General features: G+C 36.1%; 1 long non-coding RNA gene across 3 annotated transcripts in view; it reads right to left on the minus strand.

Annotated features, from left to right (window-relative positions):
* The window catches only part of LOC128248569 (uncharacterized), a 54,132-nt gene that overhangs the window by 11,999 nt on the left and 32,439 nt on the right, over positions 1–9,694 (minus strand). For 2 of the 3 annotated variants that reach the window (XR_008264745.1, XR_008264744.1), the window contains exon 2: positions 5,300–5,447. This is a non-coding gene — a long non-coding RNA (uncharacterized LOC128248569). Of the gene's footprint in view, positions 1–5,299; positions 5,448–6,102; positions 6,488–9,694 lie in introns of those variants that run through there. The other variant, XR_008264746.1, reaches the window with a different exon arrangement.

Raw genomic sequence — 9,694 nt, forward strand, 5'->3', positions numbered from 1 at the left:
TATATATATATATATATATATATATATATATATATCTTCAAGGCGGTGCCCCAGCATGGCTACTGTCTGATGACTGAAACAAGTAAAAGATATGTCTTACGTAAAAGGATGACCGTTTATCTTCATCTGTGTTTGAAAGCTTTGAACGCCCATGCGTGCACGTCTCCCGTCTCCACACATCAATATTGTTAAAAGGTAACGCAGTCATTTTAGAACCGATATAGCTGGGCACCACAGTTGTCGCAAGCGTTGTTGTCAGAACGCACGGAGCCGGGACATACCACCACAAGGTATCACGCCCGACATTGACACTTCTGCCACTTCTCCACCTGGATTGGTACTTTTTTTTCTTATTAGTCGACTCTGAGAGGTTGAGAGGCAAATTTGATCTTGACGGGTTTTGAACTCAATTCAGTAATAGGCGATATATATATATATATATATATGTAAATTCCACAATGTAATGATGTTATATGAGAATACGGAAGCGCAATGGCCCAGTGGTTAGGGCAGTGGACTCGTGGTCATAGGATCGCGGTTTCGATTCCCAGACCGGGCGTTGTGAGTGTTTATTGATTGAAAACACCTAAAGCTCCACGAAGTTCCGGCAGGGGATGGTGGCGAACCCTGCCGTACCTTTCCACCACAACTTTCTCTCACTCTTACTTCCTGTTTCTGTTGTGCCTGTAATTCAAAGAGTCAGCCTTGTCACACTGAATATCCCCGAGAACTACGTTAAAGGTACACGTGTCTGTGGAGTGCTCAGCCACTTGCACGTTAATTTCACGAGCAGGCTGTTCCGTTGATCGGATCAACTGGAACCCTCGACATCGTAAGCGACGGAGTGCCAACAACAACAACAACAACAACATGAGAATACATATGTTAATTCGTGAGGACGTGTGGCTTCGCGGTTAGGGTATTCGACACATGATCGTAAGATTGTGAGTTCGATTCCCGGCCGCGCGTTCTGTCTTCGAGCATGACAGTTTATTTCACGTTGCTGCTGGCAAAAGTTAATTGTGCATATAATTCAAAGGGCCAGCCTTATCACATTCAGTGTCACGCTGATTCTCCCTGGGAACTGCGTAAAGGTTACGACGTGTCTGTGGAGTACTCAGCCACTTGCACGTTATTTAACGAGCAGGCTGTTCCGTTGATCAGATCAATTGAAACGCTCGCCGTCGTTACCGATGGAGTGCCAGTGTAGCGTCTGTATATGATGATCCAATAACAAACCAAAATACGAAACGTTGTATTGGTGGAATTGATAAAGTAGTGATTAAATGTAGTCTAGAATACAGTTATGCTCATTTACATTCTCATTTCGATTACAGCCAAGGTCAGCTTTTTTTTTTGTATTATCGGGTTCTATTCGATAATCCAACAAGGCCTGAAATGTCGGAAGAGGGAGTTAGTCGATTACATTAACCCGAGTGCTCAACTGATACTTGTTTTATCAACCCTGTAAGCATGGCAGTCAAAGTCCACCTTGGAGGAATTGGAACTTAGAACGTAAAGACGGACGAAACGCCGCTAAGCATTTCGCCCTGCGTGATAAGAATTCTGCCAGCTCACCACATTGGTTCTATTCAATAATATCAATGAAATAATGGTGGTCGATATAATTGACTACAACTTCTCTCAGATGTGAGATAATGTACTTATGACAGAAGCCAATAATATACAACAGATTTAGACTCAATAATACAAGGACCCTTTCATCTTTTGCACCTAGTAATCATTTTATAAGTTTACATTATTCATACAAGTTCAATAATCATTTGTTTTTTTCTCAATTTGTGTTCATAATTACATTCATAATTATTTTTTCTCTCTCTTCTAACGGCCAAGGATCAATTCAGCTGTTGTATACTATCAAATTAACATATATTGTATACTAATTAATTCAACTCACACACATACATACATACATATTTCATATACTGATTTCAAATTTTGGCACAAGGCCAGAAATTTCAGGGGAGGGGATAAGTCGGTTTCATTCACTCCAGTGTCCAACTGGTACTTATTTTAATCGATCCGAAAGGATAAAAGGCAAAGTAGACCCCCGGCAGCATTTGAACTTAGAACGTTAAGTCAGTATTAATGCTGTTAAGCATTTTCCCGGCGCGGAAACGACTCTGCCAGCTCATTGCCGTACACACATTTCATATATTATTATATTGATATGAGCCGTTATTACGATATTAATTCCGATTCTCTACGCCCTGAGTTCAAATACGACTGAGGCCATTTTTGCATTTCATTTTTTTTTCCGAGGCGAATAAATAAAGTACCAGTCTAGAGATAAGTTTTTTTTACCTCTCTCCCTTTGTATCTGTCACGCTAAATCAGCTTAAGAATTGCGTCGAACAAATATCGCAAACATTTATTCTGACTAGCGGGACCCGTGAATATTTCATGGAATTAATGGTAAACTTATTGGGTTATTTCTGCAAAATTTATCCAAAAAAACCTGAAAGCGTAGCTTGTGTTGTGTCTGTATCAAAAGATAGACGCTCATCTGCTTTTCATTGGAAAGTGAAGGAAATTGGGATATGGTGATTACTTAATGCTTTTTATATATACACTTTTCATACTTTATGCACAATTTTTTAGACTTAATACACAACACTCTCCCTCTTTCTCTCTCACTCTTCGCCTTACCCTCTTTTTCGCTCTCCTTTTTCTTTCGCTCTTCACCTTTCCCTTCAACTAATTACGTGAAGTAACGGGGTAAACACTTGGTTAAAAAAAATTACACATTTCACTCACCACCAGCTCTCCTTCCCCCTTCAACTAATCATGTGGAAGCCTGACGGACGGGCTAAGTAACGGAGTGACAAGCAGAATTATAATAAGATGTTTCAAAGATTCAGCCAGCTCGTCACTTTTCACTGGGTCAAATATAATTCTTTGTACAATAGGCACAACGCCTGAAATTTTGAGGGAGAGGGATAGTCGATTTCATCGATCCTTGACTGGTACTTATTTTATCAACTCCAGAGGGATGAAAGGCAAAGTCTAACTCGGTAGAATTTGAACTCACAACATAAAGCTGGAAGAAATGCCGCTAAACATTTTGTCTGGCATGCTAACGATTCTGCCAACTCGCCGCCTCAATATAATGATATTCAATATATATGTTTATATAAATAAATACACAATATATATGTTAATTCCATGTTATTCAGAATTAAGTGCAGCATAGTAGAATTGGCCTCTGATCGTGAGTGTAGTAAGAGAAACCACTCTGGAAACTAAATTATGAATGCAGCTGTGAACATTACAGGAATCCAGCAAAGCAAGTGATTACGCAGATAATGTAAACATATAAAAATGGCTGTTGGAAGGTGCAAAAGATAGGTGTTTCGTTTCTTTCATTATAGCGTGTCCATGGCAGAAGGTTTACAAGGAGGGTGAATAATGAATTTGGAAGCCTGTTTCTTTGAACGTCTGTATTATATATTCATGGAACAAGCTGAAAATGAAAGAAGTAATGTTAGTATGCTTGAATAATTTTCGAGCTTAAACTTGATTATAATCTTGAACGACATAGATTTTCTTCACATCTCTTCTACTTCCATTCTAAGTGTCCGTCCAAAGTAAATTAAGTCTGACAAGATGGACGACAGAACCGTTGATAAAATTAACATACCAGGTCGTAACTAAACCCTGAATACAGCACTTCATTTTGTGTCATGAAATAATTGCCTTCAATAGATTTTGACTGGAGTTAGTAGTCCTCACACTACGTCAGGAGACAACTTGTTCAGAGACGAATAAAAACTGATTAAAAAAAATTGAAACTAATAAAATGAGTTGATTGTCAATCACCATTTATATGTCGTTTTCATGTAGAAGAGCATAGTAGTTGAGTAGTTGCTTATCTTTCGTTTTTGATGGTGACTAAAACTCCACCTCTCATACTCCGTAACAATGAAAGATGCACCTGAAAATTCGTGGCTGCTTCTGCATTGAACTACTGCAGGGGTTGTATTTCATTGTTGCAGATATTCGTCCTATGTCGATTGCTGAACCGAAAGGCCTGCCATCTGTCTCTGGTTTGAAGAATTTCGAGTCCTGACATATGCTGAACTTGGGTTATAGTGAGGAAGGGCTGGGCATGATGGCTAGCCTCACCCTCTCAGTGCTGAATTCTTGTACCAGTGGCAAGGTGACCCAAACGACTGGAGTATATCAGGGATGCAGCATGGTTTATGTATCCCAATATGGTCTGAAGTGTGCACTCACAGCAGCGTCAAAGGATATCGCCTTTCTGCTCGTTGAAAGTAGTCTGATAGTTGATTTTCCTCTGCGCAAACTGCCGAAAATATAATCTCATGCATCTTTAAACATGAACAAATGCATAAAATTTAATGGTTATTGACACTCTTGAGTTCATCATTCTTTTGAAAGGTTTTTATTTTTCATCCCACGTGGTGTCCAAAAATTACCCTCCTCATCAAGCAGGGTTGACGGGGTCGAGGTTTATTTACTGATAACCGACCATGCAGTATATTGCACTGGGTTACAGCTTATTAGTGCTTACTATCGACTTGCTAGACAAACGTAAGAAGCCAGTGGTAAATGGACAGTGTTATTTAAAAAGGACTATGTTAGATTTGATGTGCTTAAGATTGAGGAAGTCTCTCTCTCTCTCTCTCTCTATGTAGATATATATATATATATATATATAAATCAATAAATGAAGTGCAAGTCAATATCTTTGATTATTTTTCCTTTAGTCAGCAATCACTATAACTTTGCAATATTCCTTCACATAAAACCTCATGTGGTATGTCTTTTGTATGTTTTCGATTGTAATTTACATTTTACTCGCAAATTTGTAAGTTTCTAAGTTCGTAGCCTTCGTACAAATCAACTGTGTATTTTCAGGTTATATAAGAGTCTGCTGAGCTACACAACTTAGAGAACACGATTCGTTACTGATTCACCACTTCGGCTGAATATTTGAGCCTGACCTTGTCTGAGTATGCCTATGACCGTCAGAGCACGGAAATAAGTTCTGAGTGAATTCCTCCATTTAATGAAAACAGTTTTTATATTTCTGTTACCAGCTCTGACTCCCTCAAAACCGATGAGAAACAGTCAATAGTATTTTTGTAGTAAAGCATAGTTCAAAGTACTTTCAAAGCAGAAATACTCCATCACATTTGATCTGAGGAAATAGCCAAAAAATAAAAGCATCTAATTTCAGTCTATATTTGTGTAACAAGTAAAGGAATTGGCAAGTTTGAAAGATGTTTGTAATTAGAAATTGGAAGTTCTTTACCTTTTGATGTATTCAGCTGGAATAGGAAAAAGGAGCTAGTGTATAAGTAATCAAGCATTTGGATGCAGCACACGTCATTTTATCCAAGTCTCTGCACGCACAAATCACTTGTAGGCCATTTAGTCAGCATCAAGGGACGATGAAAGATCTGAAAATATATGATAATAATGTTAAAACAGAGCAGTCACAAATATACTAATTAATGGTTCGTAATGAAGGTTTCATTAAACCAGAGCACGTCCTGTTCTACCAAAATACATTCTGGTGATGAGAATACATTCTTGTCACCGTTGCTGAGGAAAATGAAAGAAAGCCTACTTTGAATGCTAATCTGAACTTGATGTCAGTATCTAATAAAAATGATATAAATAACGCAGAGTTTCAGAAAAGCATTCAACGAATTAAGAAGGATTTCTTTCAAAACTTTCCTTTCAATTCTAATGAAAAGATCTGAGCGAAATAGGTAGTGCATTGTCAACTCTATTTCATTATACAGGGTGTCCACAAGGTCTGGGTACATGGAGTAAATAAAATCATAACATAAACAAGTAAATATAAGAAATAATAATTTCTTAAAATATGTGTTAATCTCCATGTGGGTACATGGAGTAAATAAAATCATAACATAAACGATTAAATATAAGAAATAATAATTTCTTAATGTATGTGTTAATCCCCATGTACCCAGACTTTGTGGACACCCTGTATTTCAGATTGTTTTATGGTATACAATAATTTGTTTTCTAATGAAAAGAATATATATATTCGGTGGTATATACAATCAAGGATGAAAATAAACTAACGAAAGAAAGTGGGAGAAATTAGTTAATTAAATTGATTTTGTTGTTGTTGTTTCTTGGCTCTCAGTCAGTCTCAGGCAGATGTAGAATCAATCACATTCCAGCCTTGATATTTCCGTATTTTTCAGATATCCAATTCTTTTTAAGACGGTAGGGATGAGAAGTCTTTGGCACCTACTTTTACAAGATTGATTTGAATTACTACTTCATTGCTTCGCAGTTAGGATGTTTTTAATCTTATCTTTCTAAAATAACTTCCTGGTGTAAAGGAATTTAAAAAAAAAGAACATATGGAAAATGAAATTAAAATATAAATAGGAAAATATAAGAAAATGAAAAAATAAAAATATTATGTTGGTCATGCAAATAATGTGGTCTGATAAGAAAAAAAAAAGGAAATAAATGTAGTTGTTAAAGGTGTAACGTGGTTTCCTACATTCTTTCAGCATTCATACATGGTTTGATTTAATAAACGCTTATCGCATTTTAGAGCGTTACCTAAAGATAGTAGATGATATCGTTTTACTACTTCTGAAAAAGGTTTTGGCTTCTGTTGGGTTCCTCCAAATTTTACTATATCTATTGTCATATAGATCTAACATACAATGCATAAGTTCTAAATATTCTTTTTAATTGCGCTTTTATAATATATTTTCACAATTAGTCAACATCAGATGTTACAATACATTTTCCATTAATTCCATTTAATATTTTGTGAAATTTCTCTTTTGTAAGTTTCTTTGTGAAGGAGACAAGTTGAAATCTTAAAAAATATCAGGTCAACCCATGAACATTGTCCTAAATATCATATATGTAATTTCTATCAAATTTTACAGATTTCTAAAATGTCAGATGGTATTGACTGATACTCATATGGATTTGGAAACCTTTAACTTAATGCAATTTCTTTCTACAGAATAATCTAAATTAATAACTAATATTCATCCCTCAAAGATGGTCATATCGAAGGAGCATTTAAAGCACATAATAACTTAGGAGTTCAAAAGGGAAACAGTGCAGCAGAAGCAACCCGAAATAACCATTCAGTTTATAGGGAAGGGTGCTTGAACGAAAGAAGAAGATTGTTTACAAAGTTTTAAAATGCCCTGTTGAATTCGATAATGAGCTTAAGAATTGGTAAGCAAGCTCAATTCGAACCATTCAACTGTTCACCACCATCTTCAGCAACTTGGAAAGGTGCCCAAACTCGGAAAATGGGTTCCCCATGATTTGACAGAAGTCAACCGAAAATCTCGAGTGAATATATCTTACCATTTTTAGACAGGTGAACGACTGATGAAAAAATGGATTTTTTAATGAAAATGTTAAGCAAGCAATGGCTTAGTTGTGGAGGACAGGTTAAACCCCAAACCCCAAAAGACTTCCGTGAAAAAAGGTTCTTCTTTCTGTTTGGTGAAATTGTATTAGAGTCATCCATTTTGAACTGTTACCAACTAATGCAACAATTACTGCTCATACCTATTGGCAACAATTAGAGCGTTTAGATGCTGCTTTGAAGAAAAAAAAAAGACCTGCTTTGACGAATCATAAGAGAGTGGTGCTTCGTGATAATGCAAAGTCTCACACTGCAAAAATTACATCTGAAAAAAATAGAAGAACTTGGTTGGGAAAAATCCCTCATCCGCCTTATATCTCGGACCTCGCTCCTTCTGATTACCATTTGTTTCGAAGCTAACAAAATCATTAAAATGATTTGTACTCAAAAGCTCAAAGAAACTGACCTCTCTTCCTTCTTCTCATCAAAACCAAAAGACTTTTTCACTAAAAGAATTAAAAGGCTAATGAGCAGATGGGAGGAATTCATCAATAATGATGGGAATTATATACAGTATTAAATTTTAATAAAATGCAAACTTAGGCCACTTTTTCCTTACCCAAACTAGGACATTACTTATGAGATGAACTGATAATTATTCTAGAAGTGATGGATTGGCAAGATCCAGAGTCACGTTGAACAAATGTTTTACAATATTTAGTTACATTCTTTTACTTTCTGAGTTTTAATTCAACCTTTCGTGTTTTCCAGGATCCTTGTAATACAATACCAGTTAAGTTTTCGGGTCGTTCTCCTCCTTTATACATCTCCCCAAATTTATGGAATGGCATCCATAATAGAAATTACTAATGTTATTACATCCCTCGAGGGAGGTGGATTAGCAGAACCATTAGAGTGTCAGATAAAATGCTTTTGAAGTATTTAAGTTACGATGCTTTATCTTAGAAGTTCAAATCCCGCCGAGGTCAACTCTGCTTTTCATCTATTCGGAAGCTAGCATAATAAACACCGGTCAGTTGCTGAAGTCGAAAATCAACTGGTCACCTCCTTTCAAAATTGCTGGCCTTGTGTCTAAAATAGAGTTTTTTTTACACAATTTTATATTTTAATTTCAAATCTCGCTAGGGTTGATGTTTCTCTTTGTCCTTTAAGAATTGATAAAATACAGTACCAGTTAAATACTAGGGTCAATATAATCGACTATGTCCCACCTGAAATTTCTGGCCGTATGCATTTATGTATAAAATCGCTATCATTTTATCTCTCTACGTTCTGAGTTCAATTCCCGTTTAGGTTGATTTTTGACATTCTTCCTTCCAGGCTGATAAACTAGAGTACTAGGGAAATACTAATTAGATCTTCTCCTCATTTATACGGCTTTGGCATACATATTTGTAACATCGATTAATACAGGAAGCAGAATTAAATACATTTGCTTCTTTGCAAGCAAGTGGACATTAGTGGACTTAAAGTAAAAAAATTGCTCAAGGGAAGAAAAATATACGAAGTCGCAAACATAGTTGTACGGTTAAGAAGTTCGCTTAGCAACCTCGTAACTTCAAGTTCAATCTCACTACACTGCATCTTGCGCAGAGGTTTCCTATTGTGGCCTAGGAGTGACAAATGCCTTCTAAGTGAAATTTGATAGCCAGAAACAGTTGTAAAGCCGAGTATATTTTATCGACCCCATTGAGGGTGAAAATGAGATTCGATTCAGGCCCAACTTGAAATCAGGATTTATCTTTTGAAGTGTTTTCTGAACTAAATTGTGGATTTGAAGAAACTAAGTTGAATATACTTTATCCCAGTATACTGTATTGCATTTTCTCCCTCAAAACCCTACGTTTTCTCCTACAAAACAACTTTAAGATATTTTTCGTAATATGTAAGATGAAACACATTTTCTTCCCACAGAACATACTTGTAAAATAGCGTCCTATACGAGAGCGCAACATGATAAATGCCACGATATATGGAAATATATAATAATATTCTAATAGGCCATTCACTTCTTCCGCTGTCACGATTTGAAGGCATGATCGACCTAGTATATGACATAACATTGAATGAATTGTGTTACATTGTATGAGGAATAGAACAAATGTAATGTCAATTTGCAGAAATGCAGAAACAATTGTAATGTCAATTTCACTTCTACTTCCCTCATTTGAAATATATATATGTATATATATATATAAAAAATTAAGGTACTCAGAAACCTGAATGTTTGTACATTTACAGATTTTTATTAATGTCACATATTAAATGAAGCGCTTTTCACCTAGTCGTGTAGGTTTT

The sequence above is a fragment of the Octopus bimaculoides genome, chromosome 8, assembly GCF_001194135.2.
Source record: "Octopus bimaculoides isolate UCB-OBI-ISO-001 chromosome 8, ASM119413v2, whole genome shotgun sequence".
NCBI lineage: Eukaryota > Metazoa > Mollusca > Cephalopoda > Octopoda > Octopodidae > Octopus > Octopus bimaculoides.